At 50.4% G+C, this 24,374-nt stretch overlaps 1 pseudogene; it reads left to right on the top strand.

Moving 5' to 3' along the window:
- The first annotated feature begins 13,930 nt into the window (after positions 1-13,930).
- LOC108176911 (butyrophilin subfamily 1 member A1-like) lies at positions 13,931-15,091 on the top strand (annotated as a pseudogene).
- The last annotated feature ends 9,283 nt before the right edge of the window (positions 15,092-24,374 follow it).

Raw genomic sequence — 24,374 nt, 5'->3', positions numbered from 1 at the left:
TCTAACTCTGCCTGGCCAAAAAAAAAAAAAAAAAAAAAAAGAGAGAGAGAGAGAGAGAGAGAGAAGAGTGGAAAGATTTAGGAAATTCGCAGCCTATCAAAAAAGCATGTTAGACCCAGGAGGGTGCTATTGAGTAACCCCTTGCTAAAGAGATTTTCATGCAGAAGAAGCCACGTGCTTTGCATCTGGGCAAATAGGGAAGACGCCTTGAGGGCATCTCAGAAGTCTTCCAGGAAAGAGTTGATTCCGGGAGGAGCCCGTCACCCCGGTGTTCAGATCACCCTGAGATTCAACCCTGCTGTTCAGATCACCCTGAGATTCAACCCTGGTGTTCAGGATCACCCTGAGATTCCCGCCTGCTGGGGGCGTGCGCTGAGGCTGCAGGCCCGGCTGCAGCTGCTGCTGGAAACAGACCTTGGCATTGGAGTTGATGCTGATTTTGTTCACCTTCAGAATGCAGGAGTCATGGGCTCGTGGCGGCTTCCAAGATTTCAAAGGAGGGCCTGGGAGAGCAGGAAAAGCTGTGTTGCAGGGCCAGGGTCCTGCCTGGAGCCCCTGATGGGGTGATGCCTACTAGAGAAAGTTGTGGAAGGAACGCCCAGGTGGAGACCCAAGGGAGGTAGAGAACAGCAGCGTGCAGTGCCTGCTGGGAGAGGCAGCAGGGAGGGAGCAAAGTCAGCCTGAGACAGCAGCCAAGGTGGCAGCTCTTGGCAATGACCTACGGCGGGGCTGCCCAAGCCCTTAAGGGCCCACCCCCCACTGAAGCATGCCCATGGAACTTGGAGCTTTAATAGTTGCCTTTCAGGGTTTTGCTCTTGCTTTGGGCTGATTCTTCTTTCCTACTTGTTTCTTTTTTTGTGAAATAGGAATGTGTCCCCTGTGCCTGTTCCACCATTGTCTTAGATGTATGTGCATTTTTAAGTTATTTATTTATTTGAAAGGCAAAGATACAGAGAGAGGAGGGAGAGAGAGAGACAGAAGAAAGAAGAAAGAAAAAGAAAAGGAAAGAAAGGAAAAGAAAAATCTTCCATCTACTGGTTCACTCCCCAAGTGACCACAATGGCCAGGGCTGGGCCAGACAGGAGCCAGGAGTTTCTTCTGGGAGTCTCATGTGGGTGCCCATGTACGTAGGCCATCCTCTGCTGTTTCCCAAGGCCATTAGCAGGTAGCTGGACCAGAAGTGGAGCCGCCAGGACTCAAATCACTGCCCATTTGGAAGCTGGCACTGCAGGCGGAGGCCTTCCATGCCACAGCGCTGACCCTGTAACTTATTTCTTTATTCTAAAGCGACTGACAGCTGAATAAGTATGCCTTCAGTCTCAGATGGGATTTTTGGACTTTGAATTTTAAAGCGATATTGGGGAGAGGGGCAGCATTGTGGCATAGTGGGTAAAAGCGGTCACCTGTGGCCGGCGCCGCGGCTCACTAGGCTAATCCTCCGCCTAGCGGCGCCGGCACACTGGGTTCTAGTCCCGGTCGGGGCGCCGGATTCTGTCCCGGTTGCCCCTCTTCCAGGCCAGCCCTCTGCTGTGGCCAGGGAGTGCAGTGGAGGATGGCCCAGGTGCTTGGGCCCTGCACCCCATGGGAGACCAGGAAAAGCACCTGGCTCCTGGCTCCTGCCATCGGATCAGCGCGGTGCGCCGGCCGCAGCGCGCCGGCCGCGGCGGCCATTGGAGGGTGAACCAACGGCAAAGGAAGACCTTTCTCTCTGTCTCTCTCTCACTGTCCACTCTGCCTGTCAAAATAAAAAAAAAAAAAAAAAGCGGTCACCTGTGACACTCACATGGACACCAGTTTGAGTCCTGGCTGCTCCACTTCCAATCCAGCTCCCTGCTAATGCACCTGGGAAAGCAGCAGCAGATGGCCCAAGTGCTTGGGCCCCTGCTACCCATGTGTGAGACCCGGAGGAAGCTCCTGGCTCCTGGCTTTGGCCTGGGCCAGACTTGGCCGTTGTGGTCATTGGGGAGTAACTAAAGGATAGGAGATTTCTCTATCTCCTCCCCAAGTGTCTCTTTCTTTAAATAAATAAGCAAATAAGAAATGAAGCAATATTTGGACAGTTAAGAGTGCTGGATCACGGGGGGGTGGGATGAATGTGTTTTGCACTGTGATATGGATGTAAGCAGTCCCCTCTCTTCCTGAGTCAAGTGCTGACTGGACTCCTGCGTGTGCCCCCACCTTTGCTACCTGCTGTGACGAGATGTAGCGCAGGCTCTTACAAGAAGGGTGCCAATTCGGGCACCATCCCCCCAAACCCCAGGACTGTGAGTTAAGTAGTAGGCTGTGTCAGATACTCCTGTGTAGTTACGAAAGACAGCAGCTCGGTCTGCAGCGTTGTTTACCTCCAGTGTTACTGATTTTCAGTCCGGCTGATCTCCTTACTGATGAAAGCAGGGTGCCGAAGCTCCCTCCTGCTACTGTGTTGGAGTCTATCTCTTGCTTTAGAGCTAAAAATCCAGGAAGGTCTTCAGAAGTTCATGGAAAATGCATATTGAGAAAAAGACAGGGGCAGTCATTTGGCCCAGGAGTTGAGACCCCGCTGGGATACGTGTGTCCCGTATCAGAGTGCTCGGACTGAGTTCTAGCCCTACCTCCGATTCCGGCTTCCGTAAGCGCACCCTGGGAGGCAGCGGGTGATGGCTCAGTACTGTGTCCCTGCCACCCATCTGAGAGAACAAGACAAAATTCCTTGCTCCTAGTTTTGGCCTGGAAGAGACTTGGGTGTTGTAGGTACTTGGGGAGTGAAAATGAAAGATCTCTCTCTCTGCCCTTCTATCTTTCAATTAAAAAATGGAAATAAATAAAAATTCCTTTTTAAAAATGGGTTATGTATTTATTTGGAAGTCAGAATTACAGAGAAAGACAAGGAGAGTCAGAGAGATTGTCCATCCACAGGTTCACTCCCCAGATGGCTGCTAAGGCCAGCACTGAGCCGGACCAAAGCCAGGAGCTAGGAGCTTCTTCCGGGTCTCCCGCATCAGTGGCAGGAGCCCAAGCTCTTGGGCCATCTTCTGCTGCTTTTCCCAGGCCATTAGCAGGGAGCTGATTCGGAAGTAGAGCAGCCGGGACACCAACCAGTGCCCGTATGGGATGCCAATATTGCAGGTAGTAGCATTACTTGCTACACTACAATGCTGGTCCCTAGATAAAAATTCTTAAAAAAAAGAAAATACTATGCATAGGTTGCAAAAATTTTAGCACCACTGGTGCATAGGGAGATTATTGATGCCATAAACAGGAGTGTCAATTTGTAAAGTCAACAACAGGAGTCACTGTGCACTTACTCCTCATGTAGGATCTCTGTCCTTAATGTGCTGTACACTGAGGCTTAATGCTATAACGAGTACTCAAACAGTATATTTCACTTTGTGCTTCTATGGGGGTGCAAACTGTTGAAATCTTTACTTAATGCATACTAAACTGATCTTCTGTAAAAAAAAAAAAAAGAAATTATCAATTCCCAACTTGACTCTCACTGGGATTAAACATGACAATAGGTCTGATCTGATTTCATCATGATTTAAAAAAAAATCATCTATTATTTTTCACTTTATGTTTCTGTGTGGGAACAAACTGTTGAAATCCTTACTTAAGGTATACTAAGCTGATCTTCTGTATATTAAGATAATCGAAAATGAATCTTGATGCGAATGGAAGGGGAGAGGGAGTGGGAAAGGGGAGGGTTGTGGGTGGGAGGGACGGTATGGGGGGAAAGCCATTGTAACCCATGAGTCGTACTTTGGAAATTTATATTCATTAAATAAAAGATAAAAAAAAAATTTTAGCACCAAATTATTTAATTCCACTTTTTATGAATTCCTTGAAGTATTCTATTATTTGCTTTATATATTTGATTAGTCTGCTATTTGGTTCATATATATTTACAGTTATATCCTGTCAATTGATCCTTTTGTCATTATGTAATCACCTTTGTCTCTTGCTATGGATTTTGATTTAAATTCTGTATTACCTGATGTGAGTATAGCTGCTCCTGCTGGCTTTTGGTTTCCACTTGTATACTGTTCTTTTCCTATCTTTTCCTTTTCAATCATATATGTACTGATAAGAAGACTTTTTTCTCCCCAAAGATTTATTAATTTATTTGAAAGTTGGAGTTATAGGGGCCAGCGCTGTGGCATGGTGGGTTAATGCCCTGGCCTGAAGCGCTGGCATCCCATATGGCCGCCAGTTCTAGTCCCAGCTGCTCCACTTCCAATCCAACTCTCTGCTATGGCCTGGGAAAGCAGTAGAAGATGGCCCAAGTCCTTGAGCCCCTGCACCCACGTGGGAGACCTGGAAGAAGCTCCTGGCTCCTGGCTTTGGATTGGCACAGCTCTGGCTGTTGTGGCCAATTGGGGAGTGAACCATCGGATAGAAGTCCCTCTCTCTCTCTCTCTCTCTCTCTCTCTGCCTCTCCTCTCTCTGTGTAATTCTAATTTGCAAATAATAAATAAATCTTTAAAAAAAATAAGTAAAATCCAACTCATTAAAAAAAAAAGAAAGTCGGAATTATAGACAGAGGGAGACATGGAGAGAGAAAGATCTTCCATCCAATGGCTCACTTGGATGTGAGGGCGATCTGGCTGCGACATCTGTCACCCCATTGATCGCCAGGGTTGATTCGGCTGATCTGGCTGGCTAGGCGGGTGTCCCCTTCCTCCCTCACCGCTCCATGTGCGTCCCTCCCGAAGCTGCGCGCTCGGTCGAAGAGGACGACCATCCCCGCTAGAGGAGGACCGGTCTTCGGTCAAGGGTATACGAGTAGCTGCACTCCCCTGCTAGAACCTCCAAACAAGCTCCCAATGGCTCACTTGCCAGATGGCTGCAGTGGCCAAAGCTGGGCCAGGTTGAAGCCAGGAGCTTCAGCTCAGTCTCCCATGTGGGTGGCAGGGGCCCAAACACTTGGGCCATCTTCTGCTGCTTTTCCCAGGCCATTAGCAGGGAGCTGGATAGGAAGTGGAGCAGCCGGGACACCAACCCGGTGCCCTTATAGTATGCTGGTGTAGCAGGCAGTGGTTCTACCTGCCATGCCACAATGCCAGCCCAGGATGGCTCATAGGCAGAATACAGTTGGGCCTTTGTCCAGTTAGCCTCTATCTTTTATTTATTTTTTCAAGTGGAAAGCGTATGAAACATACATAAGTTCTACTACAGAACATGACATTCTGGGGCCAGCACTGTGGCCCAGCGGGTTAAAGCCCTGTCCTGAAGTGCTGGCAACCCATATGGCTGCTGGTTCTAGTTCCAGCTGCTCCACTTCTGATCCAGCTCTCTGCTATGGCCTGGGAAAGCAGTAGAAGATGGCCCAAGTCCTTGGGGCCCTGCACCCACATGGAGACTTGGAAGAAGCTCCTGGCTCCTGGCTTTGAATCGGTGCAGCTCCGGCCGTTGCAGCCATCTGAGGAATGAACCAGCAGATGGAAGACCTCTCTCTCTCTCTCTCTCTCTTTCTCTCTCTCTCTCTGCCTCTACCTCTACCTCTCTCTGTAACTCTGTCTTTCAAATAAATAAAATAAATAATAATAAAAAAAAGAACATGACATTCTAACGGAGTTTGATTTTGCCTTGAACCTGAGATCTTCAGTGGCACGGGGAGCCACAGCACAGAAGAAGGAATCCATGGATACCTTCTGGGAGGGAAAGAGCTTGCGTCAGGTGCAGCTGGAGGAGGTGAGGGCTGGGGCGAAACCGTCCTGGAAGGAGAAGCGGAGAGGAGGGTCTCCGTATGGAGGAAGAACTGCAGACTGAGACGGCGCCGTCGGAGGGGGAAACACGGCTTTGGGCGGGGAGCAGTCCGAGGGAGAGACAAGGCAGGATTGGTTCTTCTTGTGCGGAGGCAAGGCTCTGGCTGCTCCCTGGGCTCAGGGCGCCAGCGTCTTCCCGGCCTGCGGGTCTCCTGTCTCCCCTTCCTTGAGTGGCGGGATCTGTTCCTTCTCTTCTGGGGCCTCGGTGGCCTCTCCTGCCCCCTGTCGGGGGCTGTCCGCCCTTCTCTTCACTTCTTCCTTCGCCATGGGTGGGGGCCGAGCCATCTGTATCCACCTCGGCGGCCCCCCGGCCGTGGTCCCTCCTCTGAGCCCTGGTCCCCACCTTGCCCTTCAGGCCAGCGGTTACTTTAAGTTTACGGTTGTTACTGATAATCATCTCCTCCTGTAAATTTTGTCTCGTTCTCTCAAGAATGTCGTTGGTACTGATGACTCTTCCCCCGCCAAAGTTTTATTAATTTATTTGAAAGTCACGGTTATAAAGAGAGGGAGATCGCATTTTGCTTGAACCTGAGATGGGGATCCCATTAAATCAGTAAATCATTTTGGGGAATGTGGACATTTTAACATTAATTCTTCCAATCTATGAACTTAGGAAATCTTCCAATTATTTTTTGTGTGTCTTGTATTTCTTTCATTAATATTTTGTTGTTTTTATTGTAGAGATCCTTTACATTCTTAGTGAAATTTATTCCAAGTTATTTTTGTAGCTACTATGAATGGGATTGCCCTTATAACTTTTTTAAAAGATTTATTTATTTATTTGAAAGTCAGAGTTACACAGAGAGAGAAGAGAGAGAGAGAGAGAGAGAGAGGTCTTCCATCCAATGGTTCACTCCCTAATTGGCCGCAATGGCCAGAGCTGCACCGATCTGAAGCCAGGAGCCAGGAGCTTCTTCCGGGTCTCCCATGCAGGTGCAGGGCCCAACAACTTGGGCCATTTTCCACTGCTTTCCCAGGCCACAGCAGAGAACTGGATCAGAAGTGGAGCAGCTGGGACTAGAACTGGCGGCCATATGGGATGCCGGTGCTTCAGGCCAGGACGTTAACTGACTGCACTACAGCGCTGGCCTCTGCCCTTATAACTTCTTTCTCAGTGAGTTTGTTATTGATGTATTAAGATGCTACTGATTTTGTTTTATTGATTTTGTATCCTGCAACTTTAATAATTCTTTTATCAATTCCAATGGTCTCTTGATGGAGTCTTTAGGTTTTTCTCTCAAAGAGTCATGTAATCTGTAGTCAGGGATAATTTGATGTTTTTTCCTAATTGTATGCCTTTTACTCTCTTGCCTAATGACTTTGGCTAAAACTTCAAGTATTATATAGAAAACAGCAGTGAAAGTGGACATCTTTATCTGGTCCTATATCTTAGGGGAAATATTTTCAGCTTTTCCCCATTCAATAGGATGTTGGCTGTGAGTTTGTTGTATATAAACTTTATTTAAAGTTTGTATTATAAACAGATGTTGAATGTTATCAAATGCCTTTTCCACATCTATAGAGATGATTGCATTGTTCCTATCTTTCATTCTGGTAATGTGATATTTATTGATTTGTCTATATTGAATCATCCCTGCATCCCTAATATAAATTATACTTGATCACAGTGAATGATCTTCTGGATTTGTTGTTTCTAATGTGTCGATTTGCCAATATTTTGTTGAGAATTTCTGCATCTATGATCAGAGACATCTGATCATAGTTTTGTTGTTGTGTCTTTGGTTTGGGAATCAAGATAACTCTGTCCTCATAGAATGCATGTAGAAAGTTTTCCTCTCTTTCTTTATAATTTATTTATTTTTGATTTTATTTATTTATTTGACAGGTAGAGTTACAGACAGTGAGAGGGAGAGACAGAGAGAATTCTTCCTTCCGTTGGTTCACTCCCTAAATGGTGTAAGGGCTGGAGCTGTGCCGATCCGAAGCCAGGAGCCAGGTGCTTCTTCCTGGTCTCCCATGTGGGCTCAGGGAGCCAAGCACTTGGGCCATCTTCTACTGCTTTCCCAGGCCACACCAGAGAGCTGGATTGGAAGAGGAGCAGCAGAGACTTGAACCGGCGCCCATATGGGATGCAGGCACCGCAGGCAGAGGATTAACCTACTGCACCACTGTGCCGTGGCGCCAGCCCCAAGTTTTCCTCTCTTTCAATTCTTTGGAGTAGTTTGAGAAGAACTAATGTTAGTTCTTCCATAAAAGTTCAGTGACTTCAGCAGAGAAGCCGTCTGGTCCTGGGCTTTCCTTTGTTGAGTGGCTTTTGATTATTGGTTCCATCTCACTCTGCATTATTAATCTATTCCAGTTTCCTGTCTTCATGGCTCAATTTTGGTATATATAAATTTATTCACTATTTCTATGTTTTCTAGTGTGTTGGCATATAGTTGTTCAAAATAGTGCCTATTGACCCTTTGTGTTTCTGTGCTGCATTAGAGTCCTTCATGTATTTCTTGTAGAGCTGGTCTCATGGTGATGAATTTTCTGTTTTATGATGTGTCTGACACATGGAGATACAAAGACTTCATCTTTCCTTGATTTCTGAAGAACTGCTTTGCCAGGTAGACTATTGTTCCAGTCTCTCCTGACCTGTGAGAAGCTTGAGGTTAGTATATTAGGGATTCTCCTAAATTCACAGTGACTTGGACATTTTTCTCTTGCTGATTTTGGACTTCTTTTGTCTTTGACTTTTGACAGCTTCATTATAATGTACCTTGGAGAAAAGTCCTTGAGATGTGTCTAGCTGTGGTTCTTTGAGCTTCGCAGATCTGAATGTCCTTAGCTCTCCCAAGACCTCAGAAGTTTTCAGCTCTTATTTCATTAAAAGTGCTTTCTGCATTTCATCTCCATCTGGAACACCCATAATGCAAATATTTGCTCACTTAATGTTGCCCTGTATTATCAGCAGGCTTTGTTTGCTCTTTTTCACCCACCCCCCCCATCTGAATAGATTAGTTCAAAATACTTGTCTTAATTTAGAAATTTTTTCTTTTCTTCATTAGTCCAGGAGTGGGGGAACTTTTTGCTGCCAACAGTCATTTGGATATTTATGACATTTTTTGTATGCCATACAAAATTATCAATTTAAAAATTAGTCTGCTATGGATTTATGGAATTTCACATCCTGCCTGCTGTTGCCTTGGCAGGGCCAGACCGAATGATTTCTCAGGCCTTATATGGCCCACAGGCTGTATGTTCCCCACTCCTGATTTCTTGTGGCTCTAAATTACATTTTCAATTTTGTTCACTGAATTATTCAGCTGCATACCTGCTTGATTCTTTTTTTTTTTTTTGATGATACTTATATCTTTGTTGAACTTCTCATTCAGATAATGAGCTGTTAATCCTGATTTCATTGAATTGTTTGTCTATATTCTTGGATCTCAGTGAGCTTCTCTAATTTTTTTTTTTAATATTTACGTACTTATTTGAAAGGCAGAGTTACAGAGATATAGAGGCAGAGAGAGAGGTCTTCCATTCATTGGTTCACTCCCCAAATGGCTGCAATGGCCAGAGCTGGGCTGATCCAAAGCCAGGAGCCAAGAGCTTCTTCCAGGTCTCCCACGTGGGTGCAGAGGCCCAAGGACTTGGGCCCATCTTCTACTGCTTTCCCAGGCCGTAGCAGAGAGTGGGATCAGAAGAGGAGCAGCTGGGACTAGAACCAGTGCCCGTATGGGATGCCAGCACTGCAGGAGGCAGCCTTACCTGCTATGCCATGGTGCTGGGCTCTCAATGAGCTTCTTTAAGACCACCATTTTGGGGCCGGTGCTGTGGCGTAGCAGGTGAAGCCGGCGCCTGCAGTGCTGGCATCGCATATAGGCAGATGGTTCAAGTCCCGGCTGCTCCACTTCCAATCCAGCTCTCTGCTATGGCCAGGGAAGGCAGTAGAAGATGGCCCAAGTCCTTGGGCCCCTGCACTGGTGTGGGAGACCTGGAGGAAGCTCCTGGCTCCTGGCTCCTGGCTTTGGATCGGCGAAGCTCTGGTCATTGAAGCCGGGGGAGTGAACCAGCGGATGGAAGACCTCTCTCTCTCTCTCTCTCTCTCTCTGTTTCTGCCTCTCTGTAACTCTGCCTTTCAAATCTTTAATAAAAAAAAAAAAAAAGACCACTTTTTTTTTTTTTTTTTTTTGACAGGCAGAGTGGACAGTGAGAGAGAGAGACAGAGAGAAAGGTCTTCCTTTGCCGTTGGTTCACTCTCCAATGGCCGCTGCGGCTGGCGCGCTGCAGCCGGTGCACTGCACTGATCTGATGGCAGGAGCCAGGTGCTTCTCCTGGTCTCCCATGGGGTGCAGGGCCCAAGCACTTGGGCCATCCTCCACTGCACTCCCTGGCCACAGCAGAGAGCTGGCCTGGAAGAGGGGCAACCGGGACAGAATCCGGCGCCCCAACCGGGACTAGAACCCGGTGTGCCGGCACCGCAAGGCGGAGGATTAGCCTGTTGAGCCACGGTGCCGGCCGACTGTGGGGAGCAAACCGGACTGGACTGAGTTACTGGAATTAAGACTTATTCTATGCATCTGCTCTCCCACAATATGGCGCTGGGAGAGGAGAAAACAGCTTCTACGCAGCTGCCTCCAGTTCAACCAATAAACTGTAGGACCTACTCCTGATTAGAGGAGAGCAACGTACTCGGCGTGTGGGCAGCTGAGTTAGGATTGGCGGAGGAGGACTATAAAGGAGGAGAGAGACGGCATGCACCAGAAACATCTATGGGGAACATCTAAGGGAACCCGTGCAGCCCCCGAGAAAAGCCGGCCGGCGGTGTGCCGCTCCCCTGCGGAAGTGGGGAATGCGGCCAGGGGGAACCGCCCTTCCACGGAGGTGGAAGGGATAGTAGCCAACCCGGGAAGAACCAGCAGCAAACCCGGGGAGGGCCGAGCAGACGAAAGAACAGCGCAGGGTCCTGTGTTGCTCCTCCACGAAGAGGGGGAGCGACATAATGGTGCCGTGACTCGGATATGAAGCCTAGGCAGGGTTTGGCATCGTTCCTCCACGAAGAGGGGGAGCGACATAATGGTGCCGTGACTCGGATATGAAGCCTAGGCAAGGTCCTGTGTTGCTCCTCCACGAAGACAGGGAGCGACATAATGGTGCCGTGACTCGGATTAGGAAACCTAGGACGGATAGGAAACCTAGGAGGGAAGAAGTGGAAAATACTGGAGAGAGAGACTAGCAAAGAGCCTAGGTGCCGGAAGAAGCTATTGAAAGCCTAGGCATAGACTCGGATATGGACTGTGGGAAAGAAGTTAGGATTGAAAGCGAAAGTGAAAGCTTTCGTAGACTCGGATGCGGACTATGGCGGGGAAGCTAGGAGACTGAAAGCGAAAGTGAAACCTGGAGGAGGCTTGGACTCAGATACGGACTGTGGGGAGTAGCCAGGAGAAATGAGAGGAATATTGTTGGAAGAAAACTTAAGGAAACATACCGGGTAGAGAAAAATGTTAGGGAGGATGAAGCCGCGAGTGCAGGCCGAGGTGGAGATATAAGCCACCTTGGAATTCTTCAAGTCACCCCGGGGAGCAAGAGGCGAAGATCTGGAACCAGAAGCAGAGACATGGGCCGCCAGGTTGGAATTCGCCAGGTTAGTCCGGGGAACTTGGACTGAATGCAGGTGGTGGTGGAAACATTCGCGGAAGCCGCCGTGTGCAGAGAGAGCACGGGGCGTGAATAGATAGGGAACGGGGCTGGCGCGAGGCCGTGGTGCAGACGCGAAGGGCGTGGAGACCGCGGAGCGCGCGAAGCCAAGCCGCGCAAAGCCGGGAAGCTGCGCAGATGAGAGAGGCGCGGGCTGAAGCGGCTCAGAGCCGGCGAGGCGCCGAGAAGCAGCCTCGGGGCGGAGCCCGCCGGCGGGGCGAGGCGCCGGGAAGCCGCGCGGAGTCGTGAAGCTGCCGGCAGGGCGAGGCACCGGGAAGCTGCAGGGATAAGAGAAACAGAAGTTTAGAAGTAAAGTGAGAGAAATAGGAATGCTGGAAGATAGAAGTAAAATGGGAGAAATAGGAATGCCCGGAGATAGAGAAATAGAGAAATAGAAAGGCCTCCCCTCAACACAGCAATGTGAGAGCTTGGATTCGGTCTGCCTGATTAAGTGAGGCGATGAGCACCTGCGGCCGCTAGCAGCTTATGCGCCGCAGGTCACCGAAGACAGGCACGAATTAACATCAGTAAGGCTTCCCCACAATACAACAATTAGGAGGCTTGGATTCGGTCTGCCTGATTAAGGCGGTAAGCACCAGCAGGCAGCTCGACCAGAGTATGAGCTGCAGGTCACCGAAGATAGGCACGAACCAACACTAATAAGTCTCCCCCACAATACGGCAATGAGAAGGCTTGGATTCGGTTTCCCTGATTGTTAGGGCTTGTAAGCCCCTGCAGGCAGAGCAGAGCATGCACTGCAGGGCACCGAACACAGGCACGCATCAGCGCCTAGAAACCTCCTCACAACATGGCGAAGAGAGGACCCGGATTCGGTTTGCCTGATTGATAGGACTTGTAAGAACCTGTGGCAACTCTAGCAAGTAGAGCAGAGTGTGTGCCGCGGGACACCGAAGACAGGCGCGTATCAACGCCAAAAAATAAAAAGAAAGGGGGATCTGTGGGGAGCAAACCGGACTGGACTGAGTTACTGGAATTAAGACTTATTCTATGCATCTGCTCTCCCACAATATGGCGCTGGGAGAGGAGAAAACAGCTTCTACGCAGCTGCCTCCAGTTCAACCAATAAACTGTAGGACCTACTCCTGATTAGAGGAGAGCAACGTACTCGGCGTGTGGGCAGCTGAGTTAGGATTGGCGGAGGAGGACTATAAAGGAGGAGAGAGACGGCATGCACCAGAAACATCTATGGGGAACATCTAAGGGAACCCGTGCAGCCCCCGAGAAAAGCCGGCCGGCGGTGTGCCGCTCCCCTGCGGAAGTGGGGAATGCGGCCAGGGGGATCTGCCCTTCCACGGAGGTGGAAGGGATAGTAGCCAACCCGGGAAGAACCAGCAGCAAACCCGGGGAGGGCCGAGCAGACGAAAGAACAGCGCAGGGTCCTGTGTTGCTCCTCCACGAAGAGGGGGAGCGACAGCCGACCACCATTTTCAATTCCCTTACAGGCTTTTCTTGAATTTCCTCTTCTTTGCTGCTTATTACTGGAGAATATTATGCTGCCTAGGGGGTGTCATGTCTCTTTGCTTTCTCGTGTTTATATTATTTTATATGTTAATATCTCTGCATCTAGTACAACAATCACTTTTAATTTGATGGAGATTTTGAGGCAGAATCTTTTCCCTGTGTGGGTTCTGAGTGGATTCTAGGTGGGCTCAGTAGTGTGGTCTTTGTGCAGTTTCTTCAGCTCTGATCCTCACCTGCGATGTTGCATTGGTGGCCTAGGCTGTGACTGTGGCTGTTGAGGCGTGGTATAGCTTTGCGGAGGGGAGGGGTCAGCACCCGGCTGGCTATTGGGCTGTGGTGGCTCATGTGTAGAGGCCTCAGGCTGGTTGAGTGAGTGGTGGGACCATTAGGGGGACAAGGATGCTGCCTGGGCAAGGCTCAGAGGTACATGGGTGCTGTAGCCTGGTCAACCATGCAATGGGCTGTTCTGAGGGGTAGGGACACTGCCTGGCTGGCTGTCAGGCTAGGCTTGAATGTGGGTTGGCTGACAGTGTGATGGCCTCAGGGGGCACCAGCTAGAGGGCTTTTGGGCTGGACTTGGGTGCGTGTGGATGCTGTGGGTTGGCCAGCTGTGCTGTGCAGCAAATTCTGTAGGGGGTAAAGCTGCTGTGTGGCTGGCTGCCTAACAGGGCCCAGATTCCTGTAGGTGACTGAGTGTGTGTCGGCTTCCCCTCTGTGTGAGCCCGCCTGTTACCCGGACGTGGGATGCCATGGGTTTGAAAGCTAGGGCTTCAGTTTTTCTGCTTTAAAATAAAAAGAGAGAGAAAGAGTGCAGTCTCAGGGAAGAGTTAGGGAGAAAATGACAGAGGAAACTCTACACAAATTAGAAGAACATGGTGGACCTATATGGAGGGTGTGGATACCCACAAAGCAGGACACCAGCAGCTGAGAGCCTCCCCACCAGCGTTAGAAACTGAGAGCATTGGCAGGCGATTGGACCAGACAGTCCTATCCTGGCCTTGAGTGGGGAGGACGCAGGGTTCCCCTGCTTCCTCTCCCCTGAAATCAGTGCAGAGGCCATGAAAGTGCAGTTCTACAGGAAAGAGCTCTCTTCTGAGATCGTCGTCTATAGTCATGGGGAAGACCTACCATCGATGCAGACACCAGAGTATCAAAAGAGGACTGAGTTCCTGAATGGTTCCATTGCACAGGGGAAAGTCTCCCTGAAGCTGAAGAATGTCACTGCCTTAGACGGTAGTGTGTATGGGTGCCGGTTCAGCAATGGGATTTATGACCAGATTGCCACCTGGGAGCTTCGGGTGTCAGATATGTCAGAAAAATCTTTAGAAGAAACACAAGGAAACTGTGCAAATAATTCTAAGACTTTGATTATGGTTGAAGTCATCCTTGGGATTGTATCATTTGTTTTAATTTGCATTTTAATTTACTTTATTTGCAAATGTTTTATAAAATGCAACCAAAATGGTTTATTATGTCAAACTTCAGATAACACAATGGGAAATGAACTTCAGAGACAATGTGAAGAACTTCAGGAAGACCTTGATAGGAGGAAGGCTCAATATAAGACTGACGGAAGAAAGCAGCGTTATACCCTGATTGGAGGAAAGAAGAGTTCCAGGCTGTAAACGTGACCCTGGATGAAGACACTGCCCATCCTGCCCTCTTCCTGTCTGAACAGACGAGTAACCTGGCAAGAAGAGAAGCAAGATCTCCCTGACTCCCCACAGAGATTCGATTCCCTTCCCTGTGTGCGGGGTCAGCTGAGTATCACCTCGGGGAGATACTACTGGGAGGTAGATATTGGGGACACAGTTTCTTATGATCCGGGAATTTGTAGGGACAATGTAACTAGGAAGGGGCAAGTCACAATATCCCCACAAAATGGTTTCTGAGCCATCAGGCTTTATCAGGGGGAGTATTGGGCTCTCACTTCCCCAGAAACTCGTCTTACTCTGAGACAGCACCCCCGTAGGGTGGGGAAATTCCTGGATTATGAAGATGGAGATGTGTCATTCTATAACATGACAGATGGATCCCATATTTTCAGCTTTACCCAAAATGTATTCCAAGGTGTCTTAAGACCTCTGTTTAGGCTTTGGAAGTCTGACTCAGGCACCTTGACCATTGTCCACTGAAGGAGAACAGAGTGATGTTGTAATTCAGAAGTGTACCTTTATTACAAAATGATGACTTTGAGTCCTAATGTTGATTGCAATTCTACCTAACAATCCGAAAATTGCATTTTTCTTTCTCCTTATTTGTTAATTGTCAAAATGAAGCTGAGGGGCACAGATTCTGATTTTGCATTATATTCACTTTTTTTCTCCCTTATTAATAGATCTGTTGATCTATGACAGCCTAGTTTAAAAATTAGATCTCCTAGCCTCCTCTGCTGTATGTGACTAGATGTTGGCCAGTTTAGTATATGTTGAATTGTGCAATCTGATTTCTGAGATTTGCCTTTAAAGGGAAATGATATGTCTTTCTTTGATGTTTACTTTTTCTGCTGGCTAGATATGACATGATGGATATTTACTTGAAGCATATTATTGAGCATGAAATAAAACATGATAACATAAAGATATTATGATTTTAAATTTTTGACAACTTATTGTAACTACTCTTGTTTAACAAGAGCAGTTTTCTTTGGATAATAAACCTATATCTTTAAAAAAGTAAAAAGAAAAACAGATTTAACAATTTTTAACATTTTGTCTTAGTCGCTTCATATGCAAATATTTCATACACACACATACGCACTGTTTTTCTTGAAAGTAGGGGTATTAGTATTTTGTAACATGGGATTCATGACAAGGATCATAAAGTGAGCTTCTTCTGGGTCTTCCATATGGGTGCAGGGGCCCAGGGACTTGGGCCATCTTCTACTGCTTTCCTAGGCCTTAGCAGAGTAGAGTGGAGTAGCTGGGACTTGAACCAGTGCCCCATGGGGTGTTGGCACTGCAGGTGGCGGCTTTACCCACCAGACCACAGTGCTGGCCCTGAGATAGGCGCTTTCAAGAGGTGATTAAGTTAAATGAGCTCGTTAGGGTGGCCCCTAATCTAACTGATGTCCTTAGTAGAAGAGGCGACTAAGCAGACACTGAGGAAGGCACAGCAGGGGGACGACACAGGAGGAGACGCCATCTACAAGCCAGGAGAGGTGTGCAAGGAACACACCCTGTGGACTTCGCATTTCCTAGAGCTGGGAGAAATCAGCTTCCCATCAGAGCCCCTAGTCTGCAGTTTTTGCCATGGAAGCCCTGGGAGGCGGGCACACCACCGTTGTGTGGCTCCCCCCAGCATGCTTCAGTGTTCTCCAGCGTGAGTGTGTGGTCGGGCTTTTCCCTGGTTGCAGTTTGCCCACCATGAACACGTGGGAAGAGAAGGACCTGGGAAAGGAGGCTTGAGCGTTGGCAAGTGGGAGATTTTTTTTCCCAGCGTTAGAGACAACGTGCCAATGAAGATGAATAGACACCTTGGCCCGCTTCTCAGATTATGCTCCTGGGATGGATTCCTGCAGTGGGAATATGGGGGCCGAAGGATATTGGCCAGGAATGTGGCCGGCAACAGTGATTCTCAGGAGTAACTCAATCCCCCTCTGCCCGTGCCACTGTGCTTGCTGGATTACAGCGCCCACTGCCCCTCGCCACGGCGCTAGTAATTGGCTTCAGGAAGGCACTGGGAATCCTGATAGGGCAGGACCTCAAGGCGATCACCAGGGTGTGGAGCTGGGGCCTTGGATTCGTGGTGCCAGACCCCTGAACTTGTAGCTGCCACCTGCTTTGACCTGGCCTTCAGGACTTCCCCAGTTAGAGTCCAAGACTGATACTTAATCAGCCAGAGTGCCCTTCAGGTTACCTGGGAAACCAAATTAGCCACCAGAGGTTGCTTAGCGAGGCAGCAATCAGAGCAAATGGAACTGAATGCCCTTGAGTATTTTCTCAGGCTGTGGAAAATTATTATGAGTCATTCTTGTTCCAGAGCATCGTCTCCGTCCTAGAGGCTGACATAGTCGCGTCCACAAACCCTCCGCAGGTCACTGAGTCCTGTTGTTCGGTCTCCTAGACCCGTGTACCTATTCTTTTGTGAAACAATTTGATTTCTACTTTTGTGTTGCATATCTAGATTGGCCAAAAGTTGGTGACCCAACTCCAGGATTCCCACTCCCAATATTTCCCCCAGTTTGCGCCTAAATTCTGAAGCGTTTCTCAGAGCACCCCGGCACTGGGAGTGGGCATGGGCAAGTGGCCCTCATATGCTGGAACTGTTGACTGCTCCCATGCCAATCTTTCTAAAAGATTTATTGATTTATTTATTTGAGAGGTAGAGTTACAGACAGAGAGAGGGAGAGACAGAGAGAGATAAAGGTCTTCCATTTACTGGTTCACTTCCCAAATGGCCACAATGACCGGAGCTGTGCCGATCCGAAGCCAGGAGTCAGGAGCTTCTTCCTGGTCTCCCACGTGGGTGCAGGGGCCCAAGTTCTTGCGCCATCTTCCACTGCTTTCCCAGGCCATAAGCAGAGAGCTAGATTGGAAGAGGAGCAGCCAGGACATGAACCTGTTGCCCATATGGAATGCTGGCATCACAGGTAGAAGCTTAGCCTACTACGCCACAGCATTGGAGCTGGATCAGAAGAGGAGGGGCCAGGACGTGAACTGGTGCCCAAAGCACTATGCCACAGTGCCTCCCCGCCCATGCCAATCTTGAGTCCTGATTCACTCACCAAGCTGAGTGTTGGAATTTGAAATCTGAGCACAGACGATTTGCAGTCTACCTGTCACCCATCCCTTCTCCACGGCGTTAACTCAATCCCCCTTCTTTCCCACATGTGTGGTTGGAGAGAGGGCGGGGACCATATCCAATGAACAGCAAGAACTTGGTTGTCACCTCACCTTATGATATGTTGGAAGATGCAGCTTGCCAACTGGTCTCCCCGTCACCGCTCCATCTCCCCACTACTTTCCATCTTTCCCGGGATGCGTCATGATACACACAAAACTCACAAGTGCATCCCCACAGGTTGTATTATCCTATCAGTTGAAATAAATGCTGAATTTGTTCAGACATGATATATATGCCAATTAATTATTTGTGTGACAGCTCTGACTTAATGTATACTTTCTCTCTGCCAAGAAGGTTGATGATAGCTACCGAATATAACTGTTTTGTAGGTCTGTCAACATACTTTAAAAAAAATGTTAGCCAGTACATAACATTTCCAAACAATATATAAATTACTCTTGGGGGCTGTGACAGGACTGGGTACTACGTGCTTGCTGTGACTGGCTCCTCGTGTCTTCACACGACCCTTGGGGGATGCAAGCCACGGTCTGCAGGCTCAGACGGAGGAAATGGAGCTCAGGGAAACGCAGTCACTCCTACGGTCTTGTCTGACTCCAGAGGCAAACCTTGGGGCTGCACTGCAGGAATTTTCTCTGAAGAGGGTGGAGGACGGTCCTGCCTGCGGGGCGGTGAGAGGGCGTGCCTTCGCCTGATTGCTCTCCTGAAATATTCTGGAGGGAACAGCTCGCCACTCCTGCAGCTTTAGCTTGAGAGGCCAGATGCAAACAGCTGGACTGAGGGCTCCGGTCTGAAGCAGCCCCTGCGCGCTCCTCCCCGGGAACTCGCCTCTGGGTCACTTCTGCGGATGCCAGGGCCATCTGTGCGCACGGATTCTAGCTCCCCTTTGCTGGGGTGATCTTGCCTTCGAAGGAGTTTGTCTCCAGGTTCTAGGAGTGTCACGGTCCCAAATACAAACAAGGCTGGGAAGCTCCTTGGAGAAGCTTGGGGTAAACAAAAAAACATTTTTCTTTTAAATCCCTGGGGGGAGAGGAGGCCTTAGGCACATCCCTGAGGCTAGAGTCTGCCCAGCCCCAGGCAGTAGAACTGCTCACCAAGGCTTCTGATGGTTCCTGTTCAGCCCTTTGTCACGCAGGATGACGGAGATGGTGGCAGTCACCCAGAAACCACAGGGACCGCTACCATGAGTGTGCTTGCTTGATTTGTTTCTTTTTATTTACCAGCAAAGTTTCCTTTGAAAATGCCAGCCTTTCTCCACGGTGCTGAGACAAACAGGGAACGTTTTCCCCGTGCACACAGCTACACAAAGCTTATTAATACAGCTTAATATATAAAACTAAGTCCGGGAGCCCCATGTTGTGGGGTAGCGGCTAAAGCTGCTGCCTGCAGTGCCAGCATCCCATATGGTCACTGGTCCATGTCTCAGCTGCTCCACTTCTGATCCAGCTCCCTGCTAATGTGCCTGAGGAAAGCAGCAGAGGTTGGCCCAAGTGTTGGGCCCCTGCCACCCGCGTGGGAGACCTGGAAGAAGCTCCTGGCTTCAGCCTGGCCCAGCCCTGCTCCTGGCGGTCAGCTGGGGAGTGAACCAGTAGATGGAAGATCTTGCTCTCTTTCTCTTTGTGTCTCCCTCTCCCTCCAGCTCTGGCTTTAAAAATAAATAAATAAATCTTAAAAAAGAAAAAAGACTGCCTCCCAAATTCAGTTATTTAAAAAACAAACCCAAGTCAGGATCTCAAGATGATAATGGCATTTTTAATGCTATTTAATGGAATGTCACAGTTTCCTTCTATTGCACATAAAATATATGTATTTATGAGATAGGGGTTTTTATGTTGGAAAATGTCAAATTTGTATAAAAGCAGTGGTACCTCCACCCTGATTGAAACAGTCTGAGTGGGTTAGATCTAATTCAATTAGATTTGTTTAGAATGTGTGTATATATATATACACACACACATATGCTTATACATATATATATATATATATAATTATAAAGTGTGTTTTGCAATTTAGGCACATCCCTGAGGCTAGAGTCCGCCCTGCCCAAGGCAGCAGAGCTGTTTACCAAGGCTTCTGGCTAGATTTTTTTTTAAAGATTTATTTATTTGTTTGAAAGGCAATTAGAGGCGCAGAGAGAGAGAGAGAGGGAGAGAGAGAGGTCTTCCATCCACTGGTTCACTCCCCAGATGGCTGCAATGGGCGCAGCTGCACCTATCGGGAGGCAGGAGCCAGGAGCTTCTTCCAGGTCTCCCACGTGGGTGCAGGGGCCCAAGAACTTGGGCCATCTTCTACTGCTTTCCCGCCATAGCAGAGAGCTGGATTGGAAGTAGAGCAGCTGGGACTGTAACCCGCGTGCATATGGGATTCCGGCACTTCAGGCAGCGGCTTTGCCCACTACACCACAGCACAGATAGTATTTAAAATACTGAATTATTGGAATTCTCATGATACTAATATTCAAAAGATTTGAAGAAGTTGCAGTGAAAATTCTCCCTCTCCCACCTACCAGGACTCCCTCTTCCAGGCTGGAGGAAGCCAGGATAGCCATTTCTTATGTATTCTTCCGCAGATCTGCCCATGTGCGTTATTAACGGGCATTCTCTCCAGCCGTTTCTAGCATCGCAAATGGCAACTTACAATCCTCGTCCACGCTGTACTGCGTGTTGCTTTTTTCACCTCATTTTATTTGATGTAAATAGTGGCATGACCTGACAGCAATGATTCTATTTATGGAAGGCAAACCAGCCCCACAGGAAGGGGGTGACAGAGGCTTGGAGGCCCTGTACACCCTGAGCTAGAGGCAGAGTTCCCGCTAAGCCTTTGGTGGCCGTAGCGTTAATGTCAGGAGGAGCAGCATCAGGAGGGTTCCCGCAGGGTGCGGAGACCGGGGAATGGCTCCTAGGAGTCCTCGGATTTGAGCCTGCTGGCCGCCTTTGCACTTCCTCACCCAGGACACCTGCGACACCTGTACCTAATACACACGTCCTGCTAAATTGACTTTTTTCTTTTGTTAATTTGAGAGACAGAGCTCTCCCTCACTGAGTCACTCCCCAGACGCCTGCCACAGTTGGGCTGGGCCAGGCCAAAGTCAGGGGCAGTCTCGGAGGAGCACCAGGTTCTGTCAATGGTGCCATGCTTTCAGGAGCACTATGCAGAGTCCGTGGGTGCTAGCAAAACAGGTTCACCCGAATGCCTGTTAACCCGGATGTTACTAGGTTTATGCTTTTCATTGTGTTGATGTCTAAAGTTATTACTTTTATAGTGCATGAAACTGTAAGTACAGGCATTTATATCTACTTCCGTGTATGTGTGAGTACTTGTAGGTGGATAGAACCACTATAACACACAGAGATGAAATTAACCTTGCAATGCTAAGCTAAATATTTCCCTTTTAAAAGTGTACAAGGAGGGGCCAGCCTTGGCTTAGCGAGTTAAGCTGCCACCTGTGATTGCTGGCACATGCGTGCTGGTTTGAGTCCCAGCTTCTCCACTTCTGATCAGAGACCTGGGCAGACTTCCAGGTGCCTGGCCCAGCCCTGGCTGTTGTGGCCATTTGGGGGAGTGAACCGGTGAGTGGAAAATTGTGTGTGTGTGTGTGTGTGTGTGTGTGTGTGTGTCCCTCTCTTTCTAAAAATCTGCCTTTCCCACGTGGGGAACCTGGAAGAAGCTCCTAGCTCCTTGGCTTTGGATCAGCACAGCTCCAACCATTGTGGCCATTTGGGGAGTGAACCAGCGGATGGAAGACCTCTCTCTCTCTCTCTCTCCCTCTCTGTAACTCTGCCTCTCAAATAAATAAAATCTTGATATGTCCTGTGAGCCTAGGATAAGGATGGGGGAGGGGGGTATCCCAATCTAAGGTGGTTCCGGGGACCTTCTCTGTGGCAGTGACGTTTCTGTAACACCTTGCAGGAGGAAGGAAAGATGGCTAGGAGAGTGGACCAGGGAGACAGGCTATCCATATGACTGAGATCCTTACAGGAAGAAATGGGAGAGGGAGAGGGAGAGGGAGAGGGAGAGGGAGAGGGAGAGGGAGAGGGAGAGGGAGAGGGAGAGGGAGAGGGAGAGGGAGAGGGAGAGGGAGAGGGAGAGAGAGAGAGAGAGAGAGAGAGCGCGAGCGCCAAGTGAATAGTTTGGCAGGTACAACCCAAGGGATGCAGGCAGTGGCCAGAAGCTAGGAGGGAGGCCGGAAACAGATTCTCCCCGAGTCTCATAGGAACCAATCCTGGCCGCATCTTGGTCTTGCACTCCTGGCCTCCAGCACTGTGAGAGAACACATTTCTGTTGCTGAAAGCCACCCAGCTGCGGTTCCACTGCTGGCCTGCACGACACTCACAGGCGGATAGGTGTTCCTTAAAGGCACCACGTGCTTGTCAGCCTGCCCGCCATCTTCCCAAGGGAATCCCCCTGCCCGCCCACACCCCGTCTCACTCCCACAGACGACTGGTCTACCAGCCAGCAGCCGACCCGGAGGGCGAGGTGGCAACATGCATCACAAGTCCTAAAAAACACCCTTATCCTCTGGGTAATTCCATCGCTTAGGAAATGCGACGCAAATGCTTGCAAAATATATCAAGGAAAAAATAAATAAAGCGCAGCCCATCCTCAGAGGCCACAGCTGTGGCTACGTTAGCTGACTCGAGCCCTCCTTTCACGGCCGAATAATGACCTAACAGTTCGGAGAAACAAGCGTGGAGACAGAAGAGCAACGTTTATTGACGTGCTCCAAGGGAGGAACAGGCCAGCCGAGAGAGCACACGGCGCTTTCTTCCTGACTGGGGGCGCTTATCCCTGACGTCGAGGGGCGCCGAGGGGCGCCGTGGCCCTGAGCTGCACACCTTCGGGCTCTCTGAGCACGTGGCTGCAAACCAGACTTTTCTAGTGCGGGTGAGCTCCCGTTTGATCATGATGCGTTAACCACAGGTTCAACTGCAAAGCGGGCGGACCTGGGGGGGCCCAGCTGTGCCACCCCGAGGAGGGTCTCGTGGCCCCTCCCCGGTAGCTCTCGTTTAATGGAGTAAAGAGCAGGCTCGTGGCTCAGGGTCAGTTCTCCGAGTCCCGCCTTCCTTCTTGGAGCCCTCGGCCTTCGGGGGTTTCTCCTGGATTCTCGGCAGTGGGCTTGGCCCTCGAGGTGGGGTGCGTCTCAGCCCCACCATCTGAGGCCTCAGACCCTCGTGTTTGCACGGCGAGCTCGGGGAGCGGGGCCAGGCCGGCCGGGGAGTGCAAGGCACAGACACACGCATTGCAAGGAGCCGGAGTCCGGGTCGCTCCCGCGCGGGAGCGTTTCGCCGCGAGTCCACCTCTGGAGCGTGGGGCGGGCACCGGGCGCGCCAAGTTCACCACCGAGAGGGTCCTCGCGCGTTCCTAGAGCGGCCGCTAGCGCCCAGGTGCGGGCGCCCGGGGCCTCCCGGACCTCGCCCGCGCCGGCCAGCAGGGGGCAGCACGCCAGGCCCGGCGCGGCCCGACGTGGCGCGGGCGCCGGAGCGCGGCGCTGGGCACGCGGCCTCGGGCGTCCTCGGGGTGGGGAGAGGGAGCCTCGGCAGAGGAATGTCTGAAATTTAAGTCATTCGGGTGCACATGCGTTTATGTAACATAGATGTGCAGAAGCGCGTATAAACCATTTTAAAAAGCAATCGCTCTAATTGAGCCTCGTGCCCGGGCCCGGGCCAGGAAGGGCGGGAGGCCCCCTCTGCCCCAGGCGGGGCCATGCTGCCCCGGGAGTCCTTTCTTCCAAGGGTCCCTGCCATCCCCACGCACCCAGCCGCCGCGTGAGGGGGTTGACAGGGACGCTGGGCGTCTCCCTGCTGTTTGGTTGGAGCTGTGGGGCGGGGGTGATGCAGCGGCCGCGACGCAGCTCTCGGTGACGTCTTTGCGAGGTCTCGGGAAGAAGCTCCCCGGGGCGAAGACGTGCGATCGCACCTGGGCTTCTGCCTGCGGCCTGCCCGCGGCTGCTCTCGGCGCCAGAGGGGCTGACGCGGCCGCGCCGCCGGGCCCCGGGGACGACCGAGCGCACCGGAGCCGTGGCCGCCGCCCAGTGCCCCCTGCGAGCCCGGCCAGCCCGCGGGAGCCCAGGGGATCAGGGCCCCTCCGAGCCGCCCCGGCAAGGCTGCTGCGCGTCCTTCCCTGGCTTCCCCGCGGCTGGCCGCGGCTTTCGGACAGGCTTGTCCTCAGGTCGCCATGTTCCGGGCCTTCCAGGGCTCTCAGTGGCCACGCGCCGGATGCCCGCAAGGTTCTAAGACTCCCCGACGAGAACCGCCACCAAGGGAGGCGGGGGTTCCCCAGGACAGAAACACACGTCAACCCCAATCCTAGCCCCTGTCCCAGAAGCAGATGAGCGTGGACTGTGTCCCCGGAGCAGCGGAACAGGACGCTCGGATTCGGCCTGGCAGACGTCGAAGCAGTGGGGAGACGGTGGGTTGCCCGGGGCAGCCGTCTTGAAGCCAGCTTGGCCGGCGGAGACCCGGCCTCTCTGCCCCCACTTCTGCAGTGTCACATGCGAAGCTCCTGAAAAACGAGTTTCTTTAAATAAGGGATCCTGGGGCTTCAAACCAGAGCTAGAAAACACGGACATGAACCGCAGAAAATGTTGTTGTGTCCGGAATGTGAGATTCCACAATGCAGTGCACATCTACTCTACCTAGGTGGGGAGATGTTGTAAGAGGCCCCATCCCAGGTGGAAGATAAAATGGATTTTTTCCCCCT

The sequence above is a fragment of the Oryctolagus cuniculus genome, chromosome 3 (assembly GCF_964237555.1).
Source record: "Oryctolagus cuniculus chromosome 3, mOryCun1.1, whole genome shotgun sequence".
NCBI classification, from domain to species: Eukaryota; Metazoa; Chordata; class Mammalia; order Lagomorpha; family Leporidae; genus Oryctolagus; species Oryctolagus cuniculus.
The sequence above is the reverse complement of the archived record's forward strand: the minus strand, read 5'-3'. Positions and strand labels throughout refer to the sequence as shown.